Raw genomic sequence first — 25013 nt, forward strand, 5'->3', positions numbered from 1 at the left:
TCTGTGTGTGGATATCCAGTTATCCCAGCACCATTTGCTGAAGAGACTATTCTTTCCCTATTGAATGGTCTTGGCACCCTTGTCAAAAATCATTTAACCACAGATGTATGAGTTTATTTCTGGATTCTCAGTTCTATTCCATTGACCTATATGTCTATCCTTACGACAGTACCACCACTGTCTTAATTAGTGTGGCTTTGTAGTAAATGTTGAAATCAGGAGGTATGAGTCCTCCAATTTTGTTCTTCTTTTTCAAGAGTGTTTTGGCTATGGGGTTCCACGCAATTCCATAGAAATTTTAAGATCAGTTTTTGCACGTGAGCATAAAAAGCCACTGGGATTTTGAGGACTCTGTAAATTGCTCTGGGGGGTAACGCCACCTTAACAATCGTAAGTCTTACAATCTACGGACACAGAATGTCTTTCCGTTTATTTCGGTCTTCTTTATTTTCTTTCAGCAATGTTTTTGCAGTTTTCAGTGTAAAAGTCTTGCATCTCTTTGTTTATATTTATTCCAAAGTATTTTATTCTTTTTGATGCTATTATAAATGAAACTGTTTTCTTAATTTCCTCTTTGGATTGTTCGCTGCTAGTAGAGTACTGGACTTTTAACCATAGAATAAATAAATATCCATGAGTCCATACTGATATAATCAAATAAATACATAAATGGGAGAGAAGGAACAGCTCCTCCTTATGGTAGAATTCCAACTAATAAATGTAGAAGGAAAGAGGGAAATAGAGAATTACCATAGACAAATACCACAGTAATAACTGTTGCAGATAAGATCTACAATGGGCATGCTAAAACCAGCAGGCAAAAATCCCTGGAGAGACAGGATTTGCGGAGTCTCAAGGTATCTCCCCCCAGATACTTCTTAATTACAAAGGGAAAAATAGTAACTTTACAGTGGAGAAACCCTGCAGACACCAACCTAACCAAGAGATCAAGGTAGACATCGCTACTAATAAACCCCTTGAGACAACGCACTGAGAAGGGCACACCACCATTTGGCGGTATTCCTGCCACAAATGCATAACCTCACTCCAACCATGAGAAAACATCAGTTGGCCCCAAACTGAGAGGCATTCTACCAAATAACTGACTGGTACTCTCCCAAAGCATCAAGGTTTAGGAAAGGCGAAGGAACTGTCACAGACTCGAGGAGACCAAGGAGACGTAACGAGTAAACACAAAGCGGGACAGGATCCTGGAACAGAAAGAAGACATTACTGCAAAAACTGATGAAATTCTAGTAAGGGTGTAGTTTAGCTCAGAGGTTGCAAACTCTGGCCCTTAGGCCAAGCCCAGTCTGCTGACTGTTTTCGAAAATAAAGTTTTATTAGAAGACAGCCATGCTCGTCCATTTACAGATTATCTATGGCTGCTTTCTTGCTAAAACAAGAATATTGGGTAGTTGTGACAGAGACCTTACGGCTCACAAAGACTAAAGTATTTACTATCTGGCCCTTTACAGAAAAACTTTGTGACCCCTAGGTTAATGATACTGTACCAATGTTAACTTCCTGTTCTTGATAATTGTATTATAATTATGTAAAATGTTAACATCAGGGGAAACTGGGTGAGAAATATAAGGCAACTCTTTGTGCCATTTTTGCAATTTTTCAGTAAGTCAAAAATTGGTTAAAAATAAGAAGTTAGGAAAAAAATCCAGTAGCCTCCTTATTGCAGGGACTTCTTATCAGCTTCCCTAGACACATCTTATACATACTGCTGGTCTGTTTTTGCTTCACTGTTCCGTCTGTCCTAAGGATGTCCTTCCCTCTCTGTCTGTAGCCATCAAAGCTATATCTGCAAGGATTAACTCAAGTGCCACTTCCCCCATAAAATCTGCCCTTCCTACTTCCTAATCATGCTCAGTTACGGCATGTGGCAGCATCTGCCTTGTATTATAGACAGTTACTTCCATGTCCACTTCTCTCATCTGATTATGAACTCCTTGGAAGATCAAGAATTATGTCTTAGGGGCCAGCCCCATGGCCTAGCGGTTAAGTTCGGTGCACTCCATTTTGGTGGCCATGGTTTAGTTCCTAGGCGCAGACCTACACCACTCACTGGCAGCATGCTGTGGCAGCGACCCACAAACAAAACAGAGGAAGATTGGCATAGATGTTAGCTCAGGGTGAATCTTTCTCAAGCAAAAAGAGAAAGATTGGCAACAGAGGGTGGCTCAGGGTCAACCTTCCTCAGTCAAAAAAAAAAAGGAAGAAAAGAATTATGTCTTATTCATCTTTGTATGCCTCTAGGAAGTGTTGGCTAAATGTCTGATGACCTGGATTCCTCATAAACTCCAAGAAACAAAGGTCAGTACCATTGGTTCTCAAAAAACAAGCATTCAGAATTGCGGGAGAGAGAAAGGCCTACGCAGCCCTATTCAGCACAGCGTGCACCGCCAGCTTAGTGGGCAGGAGGAGGCAACAGGAACGAACATTGACTCAACACCTACTGTGTGCCAAGCAGCATGCTAGGCACTTTACACAAGCTCCTTCTTTTGATTCGTATGATAAACCTGTTTAGATAAGTATTATTTCACCCATTTTACAGACACAGAGTCAAAGACCTAAGGGCTGAGCAAATTACTCTCAGAACCTACTGGACAGTTATTTAGCAGAATGCCCTTCAGTTTGGGTTCGACAGATGTTTTCTCATGATTGGAGTGAGGTTATGAATTTGGGGCAAGAATACCACAAATGCCAGCTACTCAAAGAGGGAGATTTAAGGGCCTTGTGAGCCCCTTTCTGCCACTTCTTGGTGCAACCCTAGCTATTGTTTGCTACCCACAGACAAGAAAGGGTGTGGCCCACCTCCTGGCTCACACGGTCCCAGTCGGTTGTCGTGCTGGCCAGTCACCCCAGGTTCAGCCAGCAGAAAGCTGTGCCATTCAGCAAAACCTGAGCTTCTGCTGGGCAGCAAGGACCAGTAGCCACATAAGGCTGCTATGGGCAGAGCAGGTCCTAGGCAGTGCCTTCCTTCTGTCTGACAAGTGGCTTCAGACTCACTCTTCCCATGAGCTGACAGGAAGCAAGACTACTGAAGAAAGACCATCTGACAGAGGTGGGGATCCACGTCTTGAAAGGTCAGACTTTATCAAGAGGTCAGGCCGGATTTGGGCTCAGGCCTCAGATGGCATTGTTTTGTCTCCCCCAGCTTTGCCTGCATTTCACCTTGACATTAGGCCACCGCCACACATTAAAGGCTGGTGCCAATCAAATGTGTATTGAGCACCACCTGTAGGTCATCTCTGTGGTCTGTGTCTGTGGGTTCATATCATGCTTTTAAGTTGCAGGATTTGGGGAGGAGGGTTATTAAAAACTCACAATGACAGGGACAGGTCAGTAATAATCAGATGCCACGGTGACAGAAGACTGTCTTGTGGTGTCTATAAAAGCATCGACAAATATTACACCATTTACAGGACTGTCCATCAGCGGTAAACCAGTAGCTCTTGACGGTTTCTTATTGCCCCAACCACGTTCTCTTAGGGAGCAGGAAGACAAAATCCTTTGGTGCTGGCCTGACATTACACCAGGCTGCGCTCAGGATAGGTACACTGGGTCACGAGAGATGCTCCTGAGGCTGACGGTTTAATCTCCCTCTGGCAGACACTTGGCCACAGCAAGCTGTGGGGACACACCTGCACCTGCTGTGGCTTCCTGTTAGAAAAGATGCCCACCACATCACACAGGCAGGAGGGGCAATGAGGACATTTCTCTAGGCCACAGTACTGGGAAAACGTGTCCTCCGAGAACTGACCCACTTCCCAAGTGGCTTAATGCACAACTTTATGCAACATCTGTGTAGGCAAGGTGACTCTGCTAGGCTCCTGGCTTCCATAAAAGGACTCAGTAGTTTAAGCAGCTTTTTCCTTGTGACTCCACCACCTCAATGGATAAATTCCAGGACTGCTGTGATAGGGAGAAGACTCGGGGAGGGATCAGCCCCAGCGTTTAAATGCTTCAGGCCAGAAGCGACACATGTCACGCCCTCTCACAGATCGTTAGCTGAGGTTAACTTCAAGAGGGCTAAGAAATGTAGGGGCACAGAAGTAGGCAGTGAGCAGAGAATGCGTGTGCTGCAGGTGTGCAGGCCTCACTCGAGGTGGTGGGGAGCTGGTGGCAGAGCTGGAGGGAGGTCAGCTGCTCAAGGACTCACGACCTATGAGCCAGATTTCTAAAAGGGAGATATTACTCACACACTGTAAAATTCATCACTTTAAAGTGTACAATTCAGTGACTTTCAGGACATTCACCCACTGTGCAGTGATCATGGCTAATTCCAGAACATTTTCATTGCCGCAAAAAGAAATCTTGGGCTCATCAACAGCCACTCCTCATTGTGGATCTGTCTTCCCCTCTTCCCTCTGGACATCAGGAAGCTGAACAAATGCAAAGAGCCTCTCGCAGCCACATACTGTCCTTAACCCTAGGTGCCCCTCCCTCAGTTTCTATTTGCCTCTTCTATTTATTTTTTCTAAATAAATACCAATTGCAACAACAATGAACATATATGAAGCATTTACATCATGACACTCTACTATTTCGTTTCATCCTTGCGACAGCCCTGTCAGGTACAGAGCTGTAATCATCACAGAGATTAAAGCACCTTGTTCAAGTCAGGGAGTTGATAAACAGCGGAACAGGGTTCAAACCCAGACAAAAGGAACCTTGGCCACAGCAAGATGACAGAGTGGCTGGCATCAGAGCCACTCTATCATCCATCTGTATGTCCTTCAAAACCTTTTTAGAACAAGGCAAAGTTATAGATAGAAGTTGCTTCACTGAATGACCTGGGGTCATTTTGCAGTCCCTGTACCATTGCGTGGCTGTACCATTAGGTGACAGCATTGCTCAAAATTAAATAACCCCTGGAGACATGCCACAGGGGCGCCTACCTTTCGCAGGTGATGGGTGATTGAGACACCATGGACCTGAGCACGTGTGGTCTGGATGCACAGAGTGCAGCAGAGGGCATTGGAAAACCACTGCTGTGTTTTCCTCTTGTTTTAAAATTTTTTTTTTTTTACCTTGAAAACCCGGCGATGAGACAGTCCAAAATGAAATATGAGGTAGTGCTAGAAGATGAGACTCCCCTGCCCCAGGTTGGAAGACACTCAAGCGGCTCCTGGCTAAGAGCAAAGACCAAGTATGAATAGCACTGCTGCTGATGACACAACCAGATTAAGGCCCGAAGGATGTCCAGCGGCTGAAACAGACAAAGACAAAAGTCCGATGCTGAACAACAAGCACAACGGGAACACGGAATGTGAGAAGCAGGAACCAAGGTAAATGGAAATTGTAAAGCAAGAAATGGAACGTTTAAATATCACAGTGCTCGGCGTTAGCCAACTAAAATGGATGAGAATGGGACACCTTCAGTTAGATGGCTACAAAGTGTTCTACTACAGAAATGACAAACTCAGAAGAAACAAGTGGCTCTAATATGGAGGCACAAGCAATTAGGGCTCTAATAGCATCAGTCAGACTTCTGGGAAGACCTATTAACACAACCATGTGTGAGTCTGTGCTCCAACCAAAGATGCTGAAGAAGACAAAACCGGAAGATTTTATGCAAATATCCAAGAAGAAACTGATCATACACCAAGACAAGATACGCTCAATGATAGGTGACTAGAATGCAAAAGCAGAATCAAATATCATCAGAAAATTTGGACTAGGGGTCAGAAATGGCAGGAGACTGCCTCACGGATTTCTGCAATGCCAACAAATATGTGCTTCAAGCAACTGAACAGACGACTGTCGACATGGACATCGCCAGATGCCGATACAGAAATCAGATAAACCACATAACTGGAAGCAGGAGATGAAGAGGCTGTATTCTCTGCCAGAACAAGACCAGGAGAAGATTGAGGTCCTGATAACGAACTGCTAACATCAAATATCAGAGTACAGCTGAAGAAGAGCACTAAAAGAATCCTAGTGCTAAAATATAACATAAACAACATTCCCAATGAATTTAAAGTCCACATAAAAACCAAATTTGCATTGATAAACTTAACTGACTGAGAAGCAGAACAACTGTGGGGTGAGACCAGAAATATCATTAAGGAAGAATATGAAAAGCCAGCGCCTGAAGCAGAAAGAAAAACATTGAGATGGAGGAGAGAAGAGATACTAAAAATTAAGGAGAGGCGAGGAGCAAAGTAAAAGGTGACAAAAGCAGGGTTTGAATCCTGAATGTAGCTTTTCAGGGCCTAACAGAAAGAGATAAAGGGGACCACTCTAGTGGCCAATACAGAGATAGAAGAGAACCACAGAAAGGAAAAGAGGTCTCTTCCAGAAGTTTCAAGAAATCAACAGGAAATTTAAACCTAGATAAGCACTGCTGAACAACCAAGAAGCACACTATCTGAGCAGGAGGAAGTGAAGGGAAAGTGGAATCGGGACACTGAAGATCTAGGCAGAAGGGACAAAAGAATGACAGACGCCTTTGAGGAAGATTTCTACGAGGAAGAACGTGTAATTCTAGAAAGTGAAGTGATAGTTGCCCTGAACATAGTGAGGAGAAATAAGTCACCAGGGGTAGATGGAGTTATTTCAAGCCACAGAGACTGAATCTGTCAAAATCCTAACAAGGATATGCCAAAAAATATGGAAAACAAAACAATGGCCTACAGACTGAAAGCGTTCAAACACATCCCAGTGCCCAAGAACAGAGATGCCAAGCAGCGCAGTAGCTACAGGACCACTGCTCTCATCTCCCAGGCAAGTGAAGTGATGCTCAAGGTGCTGCAGCAAAGGCTTTTACCTTCCAGGCAGCAGGAAATGCCTGCTGTGCAAGCTGCATCTTGAAAATGGAGGCCCATGAGATCTACCTGTGATTATTCATTGGCTCTTGGAGTGCTCCAAAGAATTCCAGAAAGTCAGGCTATGTTTCACAGACTCTAGGAAAGCCTTTGACTGTGCAGACCATGAAATCCATGGGCTGCTCTGAAAGAAAGAGGCGCACCTCTGCACTTGGCGGTCCTGATGGTACCCTGTATGGCAGACAAGAAGCCACTATCAGGGCAGAATACGGAGAGATAGAATGGTTTCCTACAGGCAAAGGTGTCAGACAAGGGGGCATTTTATCTCCTTATCTGTTTAACGTGCATGCAGAACGTATCATATGAAATCTGGGCTAGACTCAGATGAAGGAGAAGTGAAACTGATGGAAGAAATATCAACAATCTAAGAAAGGCAGATGACATCACCTCTCTGGCAGAAAGCAGCAATGACTTGAAACGACTTCTGGAGAAAGTGAAAGAAGAAAAGGCCAAAGCAGGACTGCATTTGAACATTAAGAAGACAAAGATCATGACTAAGTAAGAACTATACAACTTTAATGTCAACATGAAGACACTGAAATTGTTAAAGATTTTGTTTCTCTTGGTTCCGCCATCAATTTAAATGGAGACTGCAGCCAAGAAATCAAGAGACGACTGAGACTTGCAAGGGCAGCAATGAAAGAAATAGGAAAGATCACCAAGTGCAAGGAAGTGTCATTAGAGACCAAGGTCAAGATTATCCACACCCTCATATTCCTAATTACTATGTATGGGTGTGAAAGCTAGACAGTGAGGAAGTCTGGCAGGAGCAAAACGGATTCATTTGAAAGATGGTGTTGGAGGAGAGCTCAGTGGATGCCCTGGACTGCCAGAAAGACGGACAAGTGGGTCCTAGAGCAAATTAAGCCTTGAACAATCGCTGGAGGCAAAAATGATAAAACAGAGGCTGTCCTGCTTTGGGTACCTCATGAGAAGCCAGGATTCTTATGGTGGGAAAAGTAGAAGGCATCAAGAAAAGAAGACCAAATATGAGATGGACTGACTCCATAAAGGAAGCCATAGGCATGAGTCTACAGGAGCTCAGTAGGGCTGCTGAGGACAGGGCATCGTGGACATCACTCACTCACAGGGTCACCAAGAGTCAGAGCTGACTTAAGGGCACGTGACAAAAACAACTGGAGACACGGTAGAGGCTGGTGTCTGGCTGGGGCTATCTTGCATTTCTGCACTGTTCAACATGCCTGGCATGGTGCTCAATACATATTTGCTGAATGACTGAATTAACAAAATCTCCAAGACCAGAGTCATCACTCCACACTTGGAAGAGCATGTTGGCCCTTCAACCAGGAGCATCTGACCAGAACTTGTGCTGCCTCCTGAGAACTCCCAAATCTGCCTATGGTCACCACTAGGGTGCAAGAAGCCAAGGTAGGCTTTTCAACTTTCACAACAAAATGGCAGGACACTGCGCATGGGACGTGCTAAGAACCTCAGGACCTCCACTTTGGACTGTCTGCCTCCCAACTCTGGCAAAAGGTCTCTTCCCACTCACTCTCCCAGATTCTCCGGCTTTACCCCTGCCTGACAAAATACATCCCTCTGATTCTATTGTCTTGCTCCCATCCCCTCAAAGATCTGCCCTTACAGTATTATAACAGAGCCTGAACTTTTCTGCCTTCACCCGAGGGGGTCCCAGAAAGGTCTACCTGTGGGTCATGCTCCTCTGTTCTTTAGAACATTCCCTCCACTCTAGCCTAAGTCATCATCATCCTGTCAGTCTTTTGCACACACAAGTGCAGTCTCAGTACCTCCCAGAGGGCCTGGTACCCACGAGGTACTCTATAAACACCTGTGGAGTACGCAGGCTGCTGTGCACTGTCTTATTCAATGAACCTTGCGTGCAGGCCCAGGGAAAAGTGTTTCTTGTGATAAACTCATCTGCTTCCTTTTTTCCAGAAGATTTGTTGTGCAATCTCATCCTTCTTTGTCTTGTCTTCCAGGAAGCTCTGAGCTCAATCACAATAGCTTCCCTTGACTGTCTTTTGGTACAATTACCGGCTTCCCAGGGTCCTCCTCTCAAATACTAGTTCTTTCCATAGGTTTTGGTTTGCTAAAGAGAGTATGGGCCTTGGCATTCAATAAACTTAAAACCCAGCTGAGCCATGAAAGAACATGAGCCTTGCACGTAGACAGACCTTGGTTCAAATCCCAGATATGCCACCCACACACCATGACACCCTGGGCACCTTACTTATCACTCAGCCTCAGTCCCCTCACTGACCATCCTCTCAGTGTTATGATCATCACATGAAATATAAAATACCCAGCACAGGACCTGGCATACAACAGACACTCAAGGGTTAGACTAGATCCCTTTTATTCATTTCATTAGAATTTTAAAAATAAAATTTATTCATGTTTTTGGCATGTTTTCTGATTTAGAAACATTTAGAAAGACAGAATACTATGGGGGGGTTACCCAAGTTCTTTCTCTTCTTCAATTAGAAAATGATTAACTATTGAACAAACTATCAACTGCAGGAGGAACCTGAAACATTTAAAATTTCATACCTGGATGGAAAACTAAAATCCTACAAAAAGTTCACATTGCACCTTAGAATAATCTTGAAAAATACAGATCAGACCCAATAGTGACACCTGGCCTCAGTGAATACGCAGGAGAAAGCTTAGCAGTCCACTTGGGAGAAAGAAGCCATGATCTTTCAGTCATCCATTTATCCCTCTGATCATCCAGTTAGTACTTACTGAGTGACTACCTTACGCCTGGCGCCGCTCTATGCACTGGCTTACACACTTACAGAAATGATGAGGAAGTTCCCTCTCCTCACTGAATCCACATTCTATTCCAACCACATTGCTGTTAGGGAGAGGGAGAATTAGACTCCCTTTATTATAAGCCACTTCCATATCCTTTATGGAGGTAGATGGAGAAGGAAAAAAACCCACAGAACACTAAGAGAGAGCAACGCTAAATTCTTGTGCAAAGGAGGGGTGATAAAGGCGGGCTTGGAGATAACCTAGCAATGGTACCATGGACAGATCTTGAGACGTGCTGGGGAGGAAGAATTATGGACTCAGAGAGGCCAATCAGGGGGCTAGCGCAGAGGCAGTGAAAAGGGCAAAGCAGTGGGAAGAGATTCAAAGACTAAAAATGGACAGGACCGCATGGTGGCCGAAACCCAGAATAAAGATGAGGGAAAAGGGAAAAATGTCTTTTGTCCTTAGAGCTTCAGAGATCAGGAAGATTGGAAGGTCACTAACGTGGATAGAGACCTTGCTGGTGGGGGTTTCAGGTAGGCTGGATGGGGCTTTTTCATCACTGCTGTGGTTTTAAACAACGTTTTAGAGTTTGCAAATCACATTACAAAAGGGACTGCACCCAACATGTGCTCGTAACACATGTGGTTTCTTAAACAGTCACAAAGGCTTTGAAAAACTGAAACCAACAAATGCCCTTCTTCACAAGACCACAGATTCCTGATGGAAAACTTTCCCATGCCTGGAATGTGTCCCAACCCAAACCCCACCCCTGAAAGCAGCTGGGCACAATTGGTTAATACATTCCGTGCACTCAAGAACCACCACCCCTGTTTGCTGTGTTGAAAACCAACCCCAAATGACCTACAGATACACAGTCAACATCTCTGGGTTCAGAGAAGGTGAGCAGAAGTTCATGTGTTCCTGCCCAGACCTCAAACCTTTGTACAGACCCAGCCTACCCAGCGCAATGATGATGTGTGTCCTAGGATCAAAGGCTCGCAAGATCATGGCACTCTTATACAAGCACCAAAGCAAGAGGGGATGTGGAGGCTGAACCCGGCCAACAGGGTGGGGTGGGCAGGGCCACAAGAAAAGGCACTGAAGATAAAACTAGGGGAGATAAAAAGAAATGACAAAACATGATTCATAAATTTCACCTAGAGGTAAATCACGTAAGTCCCATCGTCCCCCTCAGGGTCCATCTTCCTCCGGTATGCCAACCAGGGGGACTAACACCAGCTCCTTCCATTCCATTTGCCTACTGCAGGATGTGTCTAAAGAATCTAGTTCTCTGAGAAACAGTCCATGGCTGACGGCACCACAGTGTGGGCCATCACTACATTCTTGAAACTGACTAACTTCTGGGAAGCACGCATACAGTTCTCTCAGCTGTGTACAGAAACTATGCAAAGGAGATCAGAATGCCTCGCCCTCCTGCGCTCCAATTAAAGGATAATTCTTCAATTTCCCCCCACCACAGTCACCTCTTTATAAGCGAAATAAGTAAGCCCCCTATACCAGAAGTTTTCCACACAGAAGAAGGACCAGGTCCCTAGGTGCTTTGTCCACAACACACCCAAGTGTTAACGGAGTTGCCACACCAACCAGCATCAGGCAAAACAGAGGCTGATGAATTGGCTCCAGTGGCCTCAACGACCAGGAGCCATCAGCTCGCAAGGAGCCACGGTTTGCCCCATGGGACTCCTCCAACTTCACACACACTCACATCCCAACAGATACAAACACCTCACTTGGAAAGGGGGTTGGGGAAGGAAAAACACTCCTAAGACATAGAGCTCTAAACCAGAATGATACAGATTTTGTCAGAGTGAGATTGCTAAATGACGAGTTCACCCAGAGAGGACAGTGGGCAGCAAGAAAGCTGAAAATCTAATACAAGAAAACACTGCTCTGTGCAAGTCACATCACCAACCTATGGAACAGCATCCCCACCACCTGGCATGGTTCATGAGACCCCTTCAGGTAAGCCCCAACCGCTTCCAGGCCTCATGCAACCTGCACCCTACACTCCCAGACGGGGTGTGCACTGGTGGGCTCAGGGAATCCCTACTCACTCTCCAAGACCCAACTCCAATGTCACCACTTCTATGGAGGCTTGCATGATCCCCCACAACAAGGCAGCTTGTCCTGAGTGCTCCCCAGCGCATACCGGGCTCAGCACCAAAAATAGGCACCTTTCACGCATTATCTCAAGAATGAACTCAACACTCTCTGCCGTGTTGTTCGCCTCTCTGCTTGTTCCCCTCCCTGTCAGAGTTCTCAAGTGCCAGAATCAGGCCCTACACACTGAAGCGTAGACCCTGAGGGCCCAACATGTGTTTCTTAAGTGTCATTCCACAGAGATGGAAACATTGCCAAGAACAGGGAGAACTAACTGCTGAGAAATAAACACAGGAGGTAGGGGGAGCAGGGAGTCTTTCCCCCACTACATGGATGGAGAAAGTAAGGTGTGGAATGGGCCAATGCCTGCATAAGCTGGTAAGCTACCTCTGACCTGGGAGCTTCTCCCCTCCTGCGCGGCGAGTCCAAATTTCCACCAAATGCCAGATAACAGAACTGCACAGGAAAACAAGTTTTGTTCTGTAGGCTACATAATAAGAATAATAATAGAAGAACTGGCATTGTCTATCTCTCTGTAAGATCCTCACTTCATTATGTTCCTTACACTATAATGAAACGTACAATGAGACATACAAGACATACTTACTTGTGCTTTGTGGTACTGAAAGCGAGGAGGAACAATCATATTATTAAGTAATTATATATATTAGGAGATTTCCCTTCCATCCACCAAAAGTAAAAGAAAAACAAAACATACAACAATCCTCCACCATCAGAAAATGAGATAACACAGCACAAAAAGGAGTGAGGGCTCTGGAAGCAGATGGCCCTGGGTGAGGCCTCAGATTCGCCCTCACAGCCTGGAGCAAGTGATTTTGTTTCTGATGTGGCCTCCCAGCTGTGGAGAGGGCATGGAAACACCAACCTTTTGGGGTCATCAGAAAAACTTAAAAAAAAAAAAAAAAAATATATATATATATATATATATATGATGTGTGTATGCACACGCACACAGGTGTATGTTTATTACAAACTTAGCACACACAGAGTCTGGCATAAATTTTCCTGAATTAAAAGCACCTCTGCCATTAGCAGCTCGTCTTCACAACAGGTCTTAAAATTCTGAATTTAAAAATGATGAGTCTCTGCTGGTGGGAACATAACAAGATACCATTTTTGGAGGGGAGTTTGGCACTATCTATTGACATTTAAAGTCACACCATTTCTACAAACACATACACACTCCTCTGCATGATTTATCTCCACTGAGAAAATGTCTCAGTGTAAGGCTGTGAAGGACGTTCACTGTTGATAATGCGTATTTCTACAACAGCCTTTCTTTTAAAAATAATGAGCACTTTTTTAAAAAATACATTTTTACAAAAAGCCATTTCTCCATTTCACATTTTTTTAGGATTTGCATTTTTAAATGACCCTGTCTATAATAGAAAGTTAAACCCAAATTATCGATCACCATTTCACAAACCATGAGTGTTTTTTGTCTCCCCTACTAGAACATCAGATCCACGGGGGGGTTGTGTGTTGTGTTTACTTTAATCCCCTCTACACCTCAAATAGTGCCTGGGATGTCGTGGTAGTCAATATCTGTTAAACAAATACACTGAAAAGCTCACAAACATTGTTCCAGGTCTTCCACACCTAGGAATTCATTATGCAAAAACACTTGCCCAATTGCACAAAGATAAAGAACTGCTGCTGACTGCAGAAGAATTCATAATAGCAAAGAGCTGCAAACGACATAAACTTTTTTCAATAATACGGGTTACTAGAATCTTCTGTCATTTTTATTTATTTTTATTTATTTATTTAAATTTTTTTTGAGGAAGATTAGTCCTGAGCTAACATCCGTGCCCATCTTCCTCTACTTTCTACTTGTGAGGTCTGCTGCAGCATGGCTTGACAAGCGGTGCCATGTCCACACCCGGGATGCAAACTGGTGAACCCCGGGCCGCCGAAGCAGAACGTGTGAGCTTAACTGCTGCACTGCCGGGCTGGCCCCGTCATTTTTAAAAAGAATGAGGTTGAAAAAAACAAATGAGGTAGATCTTTACATAGTGAGATAGAAAGACATCATGTTAAGTAATAAAAAGCAAGCTTCAGAACAGTATCACTAGTTTTGTGTCTAAAGTTGAGTTAAAAATTTCTATTGTTACAAGCAAAAAACAAGGTACATAATAAATGTTTTTATTTGGGAAGAAAAATAACTGGAGAATATATACACACCACTAACGGTGATTTTCTGTCTCCGTGTAGGGCTATGAGGGATGTTCATTGTCTATATTACATATTTCTGTAACAGTTTTTTTTTAAACAAAGAGCACTTGATATTTTTGTAAACAGAAAAAACACATTTTCATAAAAAGTCATTTCTCCATTTCACTTTTTTCTGATTTTAAACTTTAAATCAATCTGACATATAATAAAAAGTTAAATCCCAAAGCATTAAACTGAGGCCCACGGGCCTGGGGGTGGTTTGTCAAAAGGCACACGGTGCTAGTGCCAGCCTGAACTCAGGTTGCTGACCCTCCCTGCTCCCTCCGAAAGCCCTGGGAAGCAGAGATACTGCACTGGCAGCTGTGCCCTCTGGAACCATGAAAGGTCTTACAACTACAGAAGCTTCTATCAGGGGGGAAAAAAAAGTTGCTTAAGAGCTGAACTCTTATGAACTTGAAACGTTCCGTGGGTTTCACAAGCGAAAGTTCTGGATTTGCCGAGCACTTCTGACTTCAGATAGATAGTCTTTCTCCTAAGGACACACGGACATATCTAACTCAGATCCTGATTTTCAAGGGATGAGGCAAGGATGGACCCAGTGTCACCGGCAGGTCCTAAACTTTCAGGTTTGTCAGGCAACCCACATCTCCTGTGGCTGTTTATATACTCACACTGCCCAGGAGTATTCACCTGCCTTACTCTTGCTGGCTGCAGGCAATGCCGCTCTTCCCAGGTGATGATGTACATCCCCGGGGTTCCTTTCATCCTAAACCACCCTGTTATTGTTTCAAGTGCTAGATCTGAAGAACTGTGCAGTTAAGATCACTCCGAAGCTTTCAGCAACACAACTGCAAGCTAACATTCCATTCTCTGAAATGCAGACCTGCTATTTGGCCACTTGAGACAATGATCACTAACTGCCCAAGGAAACAGTTTCCCACAGCAGGGGCATGAAAATCCTGAGAAGCTCATAACTGACCACTCTCTCAAAAGGAAAAGAGAGCTCCCTAGAGGGACACAAAGACAAGAAAGTGATCCCTCCTAGGTACACTGCTTTCCTAGCTGGGACTTTGGGATCTTTCTCTGATCACACCAGCCCACAACCATTCAAAGGGGATTTGTGTGGGCAGAACTTGTGAGTGGTTAATGTATCAATGTCTTCTCCCCCAACAGGAGAGAGGGCCCGAGGAATTCCAGCTTTGCACAGTGAGGACACTGGAGACCAGAGGGTTAGTTAACCGCTCAGCTTAAAGCAATGTTACAGTTCTCAATGTCACCCTCCAGGACCTTCTTGTTTTGATCCTCAGAACATCGACCCTGCGCGGCAGCAAAATGAGCTGTATCACTCTGCTACTGAGGAGGAAACAGAGGCTCAAAGAAGTTAAGTGTCCTGCCAAGGTGCCAAGATTCAAGCCCAGGACCACCCACTCCTCCCCCGTCTCCCTTGCTAGCACTATTCTCTAGGTTGGCCAAGCTCAGAGGGAAGGCTGCAGTTTATGGGTCTGAGAGAGACAGCAGGCACATTCATGGAGACGGCCCAAAACTCCTCAGCATTGGTCACCAGCCTACACAAGGGTGACTAGCCTTAAATGAAAAGCAAAAAGCCGAGGTCAAGTACCCTGAAGCAACCCTCCCCACCGCCTACAAGACCTTGACCTCTTACCCAATTGCTCCCACGAGCTAAGGATGTCACGGCTGCCCAGCTGAGCCCGGCCAACGACCTGTCGCCGCGGCTGCCAAAGCACCTGCCTGCGAGGGGCACTGCCCCCCAAGGGTACCGCGGCCTCGCCAGCACGCAGAGGGATTCCCGGAGAGGCCGGGCTGGCGGGCTCCCCTAAGCCCTCGACTGAGCCCACCTGATGCTGCAGGGTGAGACTCCGGCCCCATTCGCATTCATCGAGAGCCTCCTACGTGAGTTATCCCAACAACTGGCCGCCTCCTGAGGCATATCGTACAGATGGGGAAACTGAGGCTCGGAAAGGGAAGGGGTTTCAGCCTGAGGGTGGGAGCGCGGGGACTGGAGCCGGAACCCCCTGACGCCGAGACCCAATCCTCGGCCGAAGGGCCCATCGGGCGTGCTGAGCCGTGCAAACAACTACCCTCAAGCCGCCGCGAGAGGTCAGCTGGAGGGGAAGGGCCGAGGTGGGAGCCGCGCTTTCCGCGCGAGCGTCGGGTGAGACACGCAGCGACTCGGCCTGAGAGCCCGCTCCAGCGCCCAGGTCCCGGGCGGCGGATGCCGCCAGAAGTCGTCTGGTCTCACAGCCCCCGCACCCGAAGCCCCGGCGCCCCTACCTCGCCAGCCCCGCGCCCGCGTACGGGCCCACTCACCGCTGGCGGCCCGGCAGCTCTGCCGGCACCTGAGCAGGACGCAGGCCCGAACCACTGAGACGCTACCACCACCGCGCGGGCCGCGGGGGTGGGGGCGTGGCCGTCGGGGCACCGCCCCGCTCAACCGGGCAGCGCGCACGCCCCCGGGGCCAGGCCTCCCCCCTGCGAGTCTGTGCTCTTGGTACGGCCCGACCGGCCACGCCCCCTCGCCTGCCGGCTCAGCCGCCGGGCTTGAGAACCCGGCACCGCGTTGCAGGTGGGAGGGGAGCGCCGGCGCTAGCAGTTCCTCCCGTCCCCGACGTGCTTTGCCCGGAGCCGGCTTCCCGCCCTCCCTTGGGGCCCCGCGGGGCGGTGGCTGTGCGCCGCGCCGTCTGGCTTCCTACCGCTCGCGTGTGTTGGTGGCTTTTTCTCCTCCACGGCTCTCACCCCTCTCCCTTGAAAATGGCGAGGCTGGGTGCGCAGAGGGCCCCGGGTCCCTCCAGCCTGAACGCGGAGGGCGTGGATTGGAATGCAGGCCTACTCGGGCAGGGGGCGGACAGTGACCAGGCAGGGGTCGAGGACTGGACCGAAGACGCGGGGAGGGGCAGAAGGCGTCTGGGCTTTGAAAAGTCTGGCTGCCTTGGTCCGGAGTTAGAATCCCACCTCTGCCTCCTCCCATGGCTCGTACGTTATAGGGTCACGGGGATTTGGTGATATAACTCGATCCTAAAGGATTTAGCTTAGTGCGATAGTAAGTGCTCTAGAAATGTAAGTCATTGTCATTATTATTATTACTGTTATTATTACAGGATCTGCTGCGAATTCCTTTTGGAACAGTGGGCAACTCACTTCATTCAGAGCCCGTTCTCCGTCTTTAAAAACGAGACCAACTAACCAACGACCGAATGCTTTGAAAACTAGTCTTAGAGGATTCTTACCGGGGGCCTTTTGTTTTTCCCATTGAAGGAGTAACTGAGTCTGATGGATTCCATCTCCAGCTCCACCCCCACCTCACCTTTCCTGCTGCTCCTGCCCTAGTGCACGCCCACCTGAGCTCACCTTTCACCTGGATTATCTCAGCAGTTCCAGACTGTGCATGCCACCTCCAGTTTCTTCTACACCCTCTGCCGTGGTAACTGGTCATACAGTGCTCTGCTCTCTGCTCTACCTTCCTGGCCCTTTACCCTCCCTCCTCAAGACACACTCTCATTAGCCAGCAGGGAAAAAAACTAAGTTGGATACACACCTCACATCTGACACTAATATAAATTCCTAATACATGAAGGTTTTGTTGTTAGTGCTGTTGAGTTGATTCCAACTCCTTGCAACCCTGTGTACAGCAGAGAGGAACTCTGCCCAGTCTTTTTGTGCCATCCTCTCACTGTCCAGTGCTGTGTCGGAAGATGCTCTGCTGTTATTCTTAGGGTTTTCATGGCCAATTATTTCAGAACTGGTGGTCAGGTCCTTCTTCCTAGTCTGTCTGAGTCTGGAAGCTCTGCTGAAACCTGTCCGCCATGGGTGATGCCACTGGTATTTGAAATCTTGGTGGCACAGCTTTCAGCATCACGGCAACACGCAGCCATCACAATATGACAACCAACAAGACAGGTGGTGTGGTTCCCTGACCGGGACACAAACCCAGGCCATGGCAGTGAAAGCCCCGAATCTTAAACACCAGATAGAAGATTTAAGTGATTTTAAAAAAAAGAAGAAAAAGGAAAACTCCTGTAAGAAACCATGGGAGAATTTGTGTTAATAATCTCCAAAAAGCCTTTCTGAGTTATGGTACAAATCCCAGAAGCCATAAATGAGAAGATTAAGAAATCTGCCTACATAAAAATGACAACTTGATGTGTAACAAAGACCTGCAGGTAAAATCAAAAGGCAAATGACAAACCAGGAGGAATATTTGCAGTTATTAATAATCAAAGGACTAGAGCCTTAATAAAGAGTCCCTAATTAATCAATTTTAAAAACTAATTAACGGACCAGCCCTGTGGCCAAGTGGTTAAAGTTCAGCACACTGCTTCAGCAGCCACAGATTCACAGGTTCAGATCCTGGTGCGGACCTACCCCACTCATCAGCCATGCTGTGGAGGCATCCCACATATAAAAAGTAGAGGAAGATTGGCACAGATGTTAGCTCAGGGCTAATCTTCCTCAAGCAAAAAAAACCCAGGAAGATTGTCAACAGATGTTAGCTCAGGGTGAATCTTCCTCACCAAAAAAAAAATAACTAATTAACATAAATGGACAAAAGATATGAACCATCAGTTCACAGAAAAAGAAATACAGGGGCCGGCTTCATGGCCGGGTGGTTAAGTTCGCACGCTCCGCTGCAGCGGCCCAGGGTTCGGATCCTGGGCACGGACATGGCACCGCTCGTCAGGCCACTTTGAGGCGGTGTGCCACACCCCACAACTAGAAGGACATGCAACTAAGATATACAACTGTGTACGGGGGGGTTGGGGGAGATAAAGCAGAAAAAAAAAAAAAGATTGGCAACAGTTGTTAGCCCAGGTGCCAATCAAAAAAAAAAAAAAGAAATACAAATGACTCTTAACCATATGAAAAATTTTGCAACCCAGCACATAAAAGAAATGCAAATTAAAACTTGGTGAGATACCATTTTTTCCCTGTGGCATGATGACAAACTTCCAAAGTTTGATGGCACACTGTTGGTGGAGCTGTGTGGAAATAGACACTGTCATTTATTGTTGCCACATCCATATGTGAATATCATCCAGCTATAAAAAAGACAACCAAGGAGGCTCATTTCTGATCCAGAACAATCTCTGAGATAAATTGATTAAAAAAAAGTAAGGTGATGAGCAGTAGGTCTAGAATGCTACCATTAGTGTTGCTAAAAAACATTGCCGCAAGGGAATGTGGAGGAAGAATGTACGTCCTGCGTATATGTATTTGGTTGTATGTACATGACCTCTCTGAAAAGGAAAAAAAAAAAAAGGTAACTTTGGTTGTCTCTAGAGAACTGGGGAAATTGGGACCGGGGCGAAGCGAGCCTTCACTGTGTGTCCTTGGTATCTTTCACATTTTGTGCCTTACAAATGTTTTACTTTTCTAAGTTGAATACCTAAATACTTTTTTTAATACCCAAGCAACCTTGTCACTAGGCAAAGAACCAACTCTTTTACTGGCTCCCAATACCTAAAGAATAGTAACTATATACTTCATTTTTCTTAAATCAAAATTCTACATGTGTGGGGTTACAGACAACAGCTTCCTGCCAATGCCCCTCCGTTTCTCCTCATCTTCACTGCCCAGAGAGAATGAGTTCTTCCCTTGTTTAGCACTTTCTTCTGGTCCTTATTTCCATGCTGGTAAATAAATGTTTGCGTGGCTGGCTGTTGTCCTATATTTTAGGTGTTACCTCTTAAGTCCTGTTAATGATGTTTCAGGTCATTAAAACCACAGCCCGCCTCCCCTGCCTATATCTTTCTACGTAGTTATTTATAAACCTACTTTACGTTCTCTGTTAGTCATCTTTATAATTGATTTAACGGCCTTGGACCTTTATTTCTTGATCCACCCACTGCAGGCAGTCTCTCTTTCTGCTGTACCGTGAGTTCTCAGCATCCTAGCCCTTCCCTTTGCTCTGCACCCCCACTTCTGCCTCCCAACCTCTGCCCTCTGAACCTCCACATTTTCATTAGTGAGCTTGATAACATTTACATCCTACATGTGTGTTCTTTGCTTTGCCCATGGCTTGGATCTAAAAGTCAAGTCAAATAGCAACATTGACATTGTTGTAACATTGTATAGGATGTACACAGCCGAGCCAACCATACTGTGATTACTGGGCTTTTCCTGTGCTGCTGGAACTTTCTGGAAGTTCTTTTTTTTCCTGGCACGATTTAAAAGAAACATCCTCAATCTCTCTATGGATCTGGTGTATCAAGCTTTTTCCAGAGACCTCCTCCAGGGTTCTTAGAAAACTCCCTGCCCCCATCCAGACTGGTTACTGGCAAGGACAGAGGCTGAACTCCTGTCTGTGTTTCAGTTCTCATGGCAGGTGCACAACCAAAGCTTGTGGAATGAATGGGTCTCGTTAGTCTGAGTGCCAGGGCATTCAAAATCTGGCCCTAACCTCTTTCCGGCTTGATCTTCATAACTTCCCTCTACAAACTCTGCACTCCAGTGAAACTGGACAAATTCTCATACATGCTGTGCACTTTTATTCCTCTGAGCCATCAGGAATGTCGTTCTTACTCATGTTTATGTGTCCATATCCTACCAGTGCTCCCACCTCCAGAAAGATGCACTGATGCCTCCAGAGTGATGGCTCCCTTAGTGCTGTCCAGCCCTCCAGGGCCCGGAGTACTTCTTACTTTACATCCTGTCTCCAGAGTATTGGTCTCCTGTTGATCTGGAGTCACTTGGGGGCGGGTCTGTGTCTCCTCTCTCTGTCTCCCCACCCCCAAGTCCTGCCAAACGCAGGCAGCAGGAGGCATTTGCTGGATGAGCCACAGAGGATCCAGAAAAGGTGCGCTGGAGTTAAGGAGCTCGGGCTTGGGTGAAAGGGAGTAAGGGTCCAAGGGGCAGGGACTCCAGGCAGGATGGGCTGGAGTTACAGAACCTAGGCTGGGCTGAGAGGGAGCTAGGGGACTGGCCTGTGGTCATTACTGGACAAGGCTTTATGGCCTGTCCATGGGCCTGCTTTGTTGGGTTTTGGGGGCTATCACCACTGAACAGAATGGAAGAAGGTTTGTCCTGGTGGAGGTGCAGGTGCTGCTGCATTAAGAACTCATCGGGAAGGTGTGATCTTCTAAGGGAGAGGTGGGGGGCCACCAGGATAGGGGGCCTTTCTCTGCGGCAGGCAGTCCAGTCCCACACCCTCCTCACCCCTACCCCCTGCACCGCCAAGATTCTCCTCAGTGTGAACAGCCTGGCTTCCCAGGGGCACCCACCCAGCCCCTGGGGTCTCTGCTCAGCTCTGTCCTTGGAGTGGTACCACTCCCCAAGCTGGTGCAGGCTCCCACACTCACACCCAGGGCAGCCCCTTCTGCTGGGGGCTCCAGCCTCAGCCTCTCAGGGCCCCTGTTCCAGCAGGCCTGACTCGTCCCTGTACCCTCTGACTCAGCCTTTCTCCTTCACAAGCATTAAAGAATCTCCAAGGTGGAGCTGGCCCTGTGGCCGAGTGGTTAAATTCGTGCTCTCCACTTCAACAGCCAGGGTTCATCTGTTTGGATCCTGGGCACAGACCTAGCACCGCTCATCAAGCCACACTGTGGCAGCGTCCCACATAGAAGAGCTAGAATTACCTACAACTAGGATATACAACTATGAACTGGGGCTTTGGGAGAAAAAAAAAAAAGAGGAAGATTGGCAACAGATGTTAGCTCAGGGCTAATCTTCCTCACCAAAGAGCATTCAGAAAAAAAAGAATCTCCAAGGTCGTGCTACGCAACACCCTGCCTCAGCAGGAAGTCACTGCAAGCTGCCTGAAAGGGGCTGACGTGTCCTCTCATAAGAAAACAAGGAGGGTCCCAGATCAGCTGGGTGCTCAGAGAAGCTGGGGTGACATCCTCCACAGACACAGAGGGACGTGGGTGATAAACTGATGTAAGCCCCCTTCCTTCTCAAAAATGACAGATGTCACACCAGCTCTCTGGCTGGTGTCTGAAGCGCCCCCAGCGGCCCTCTACGCCCTTTGAACTAAGCACTGCCCTGGCCCTATCCCTGGGGAGGTTTCAGTGAGAGTGCAGGGGAAATGTGTTTGCAGATTTCCTGATGCCACAGGGCTGTGTTCACTCTGATACCTATGAGGTCAGGGATCAGGTAGTCACCGAAGCACGGAAACTCCATCTGGAGATCAGGGTCCAAATTCCACTTCCACTGCTAACAAGATGTGTGGCCTTGGCCAAGTCTCTTTATTTCCCCCCCTGGATAAGAAATCAGTTTCCTTATCGGCAAAATTGGCCAGGGTAGGGGGGTGGGAGAATTCTGTCCTTGCCCACTTCTCCCAGGGGTTCTGGGTTCATGATGATGATTAAAGGATGGATGTGTGACAGCAGGATGGAAGGCAGGTACCCAGGTGAGCCTTATTGTCAGGGATGAGGGAGGAGCCTGAAGACACACCTCCTGACCTCTAAGCCCCTGGCCAAACCTCACGCCTCGGAGGACCCCGAACTTCCTGAAGTCCTTCAATGAGCCCCTGGTCATCTTCCCTCATCTTTACAGACGAGGAAACTGAAGCAGAGAAATGGGGCGGCCCCATCTGGCCGATGCACCCCAAAGTCAGTTCTTTCTCCACAGATGGGCTGCTTCTCTGCCCAAATCTCTTTTACAAAGGGGCCCAGACATCCCAGTTCCTTTCTGATGTCAGGGACAGGTGGCTCAGCCTGCTTAAAGCCTCCTGGCTCAGACCTCCCGGCTGGTCACGGGCCAGGTTCTTATAAAACAGAGCGGAGGGCCAGGCTGCTGAGCTTGCTAAGCCAGATGTGTGTGGCCCTGCTGGAGACAGGGTGAGCTGGCCAGGTGTGGGCAGCTGTGGATACGCTGTCTGTGGGTGGTGATATGGGAACTAGATGAATTGTTCTCAAGCAACAGCTGAGAGAAGGCAGGGGCAGGGGCAGCTGGGGTCCTGGACGCAAACCTGCGGGCTTCCAGAAGGGACCGTGAAAGGGGAGGGCGGAGGCCCTGCATGTCTCAAAGGGCAGTCAGTGAACTACCTACATCAGAATCATAATGGGGCCTGTTAAAACTGCCAATTCCTAGGGCGTCCTTACCCACAGAATCTCTGGTCAGAATCTCTGGAGGCAAGACAGAAATTGACATTTTAAATAATCTTCATTCTTATCCGCACTGGAATATGCAAACCACTGCCTTGTGGGATTGACTTGGCCAGAACTGGGGTGGGGACGGGGTGTCCACAGCATGGCTCAGATGGATCCAAACATGAAAGCAGATAAAGAGGAGGGGCTGCTGTGAAGGGTGAAGCCCTGATGATGAGTGGCCTGGTCCCCTGAGATGTTAAAGAAATTTCCCCAGCGCTGCCTCACTGCCTCCGGGCCACCACCGCACCCCTAGGTCCCTCTAACCACGTCCAAAGTTCAATGACTTCAAAAAGGCAGGCCTGAAATGAAAGAGCAAACATGGCCTTTGGCAATAGCACACCTGGACACCAAGGCCCAGCCAGCTGTGTGACCTCGTGTGGGTCTGGTGGGCCCTTGTCACATGGCCCCTTAGGGTCTGGGTGAGAGTTAAAGGGCTTAAAGTGTGTGTGAAGTGGCCACGTGCACAGTGGTTCTCTGGGCCCAGGATCCCTTCCTCTTTCCTACTCCCTATGTCCCCACACACCCCCATCTCTTTGTTCTTTTCTCTGTTATGCAACCAAAGTTTAAATCCTTCCTAGATTTGCACAGAGGAGCTAGGGCGAGCCTCAGAGCTAACGTGAGGGTGTCCTGTAAGGGGGAGGCTTGGAAAGCCACAGCCTCTCTCCTTCCCTTCTCCCGTCCACATTCTTGTCCACGTGCAGCTAGGCCATGATCTTTGCCCACTCTCCTCATGCAGAAAGCCCCATGATTATGTTCCCCAATCGCCTGGCTGCTAGCAGCTGTCGCCATGGTAACCAGAACCCACTGACAAGCATTGTGAAAGGGCTTCTGAGGAGGAGCCTGTTTGGCTTCCATTAATGTTCCTCTGGCCAAACAGCACTTCTTGAGTGCATCCAGGGCATGAGCAGTCACTTAGCAGAGACAGAAGTGGGTTAGAGCTGGTCCCTGGCCTTGAGGGGCTGGTGATCTCCTGACCAACTCACCGTCGAGAACCTACTGGTCTAGTTCAGTGATTCTCAAAGTGTGGTACCCAAATCAGGAGCATAAACACACCTGGGAGTTTGTTAGAAATGCCAAATGTCAGGCCCTTTCCCAAGCTAGTAAACTTGGGAATCAGAAACCCTGGGGGCGAGGGGGCCCTGAAATCTGTGTTTCAAAAGAAGCCCCCAGGTGATGCTGATGTAGGACGAAGGTTGAGAACCACAGATCTGGTTAAAACCTCATGCGATCCCAAACAATGGGTACTATTGTTCTCATATTACAGATGAGAAAACTGAGGCTCTGTGCTGTCCTGGTGCGCAGACTGGCTGACAGGTTACAAAGGGGTTGGACTCTCAGGTCCCTTCCTGGGTCAAATTCTGCCTCTGAGGCACCTGTGATAAGAGAATGAGCAGACATTGTGCTTCCTGGGGTCTGACTGGAGAAACCTAGGCCCATGGAGATACCTTACACTGCATCCAGCAGGGTCAGAGGCTGAGCACAATGACACACGCAGGGAGAAATCAGAGCCTCACATGGGAGCAGAAAAGAGCTGGCAGTAGAGTCAGGAAGAGCAGAGCTGGTGACAACCACCTGCCCCAAATGTGGCAACGCTGAGCTGACATAATGCCCTCTGGCTGAGGCCATGCAGGCTTCCACTCCCCTTCCTGCCCAAACCCCGATCCTGAGATCTAGCTCACCTACATGCTAGGTTGGGCTCTTGCCATGCTTCTGCCCCGACGGACTCTCAGGGTCCCATCTCACACAGCATCTGCCTGAACACGCCCCTCCCCAGATTTGGAATCACTTCTTCAGCAGGTCATGGCATCCAGCCTTTTTTTGCACGCAGCCCATGGTGGGGCCATCACTGCCTTCTCAGGCAGCCCACTCATCTAGGAAATCTCTGACTGGCTTAAGTTTCCCTTTGAATAAGCTGATACACATCTCTGTGTAATTTCCCTCTTCTACAGTATGAGTTAGCCTAATCCCTTCTAGCAGAGATTAAAGGCTTATCTCTAAGGTGTGA

At 47.5% G+C, this 25013-nt stretch overlaps 1 protein-coding gene across 5 annotated transcripts in view; it reads right to left on the minus strand.

Annotated features, from left to right (window-relative positions):
• POR (cytochrome p450 oxidoreductase) overlaps positions 1-25013 on the minus strand; it is a 91622-nt gene that overhangs the window by 47563 nt on the left and 19046 nt on the right. Inside the window, exon 1 of one of the 5 annotated variants that reach the window (XM_014853894.3) lies at positions 16233-16384. The exons of 1 other annotated variant lie outside the window; for it this stretch is intronic. The gene's annotated coding sequence lies outside the window, so the exon portion shown is untranslated. Of the gene's footprint in view, positions 1-16196; positions 16385-25013 lie in introns of those variants that run through there. 3 more of the 5 variants (XM_044747227.2, XM_070484413.1, XM_070484415.1) reach the window with 3 other exon arrangements.

This window comes from Equus asinus, chromosome 14 (assembly GCF_041296235.1).
Source record: "Equus asinus isolate D_3611 breed Donkey chromosome 14, EquAss-T2T_v2, whole genome shotgun sequence".
Lineage (NCBI taxonomy): Eukaryota > Metazoa > Chordata > Mammalia > Perissodactyla > Equidae > Equus > Equus asinus.